Below are 200 nucleotides of genomic sequence, written 5' to 3'. Positions count from 1 at the left end.
ATTTCATAAAAATGAACTGAAAAATCAATAGTTAGAGAATTAATTTTGAGAAATATACGTCTCAAAAACCTTTCCACGTCTATTAGCACTCAAATTAAAGCTAATTTAATGGACTATAAAGTAGTTTATAACGTTTATCTTCGAAGGAGTAGTAGTTTTTATATTTGATTAAATTAAGTCTAATAATAATACTACTTACA

Source organism: Halyomorpha halys, unplaced genomic scaffold (genome assembly GCF_000696795.3).
Source record: "Halyomorpha halys isolate HHAL.00 unplaced genomic scaffold, Hhal_1.1 Scaffold2.1, whole genome shotgun sequence".
Lineage (NCBI taxonomy): Eukaryota > Metazoa > Arthropoda > Insecta > Hemiptera > Pentatomidae > Halyomorpha > Halyomorpha halys.
The sequence above is the reverse complement of the archived record's forward strand: the minus strand, read 5'-3'. Positions refer to the sequence as shown.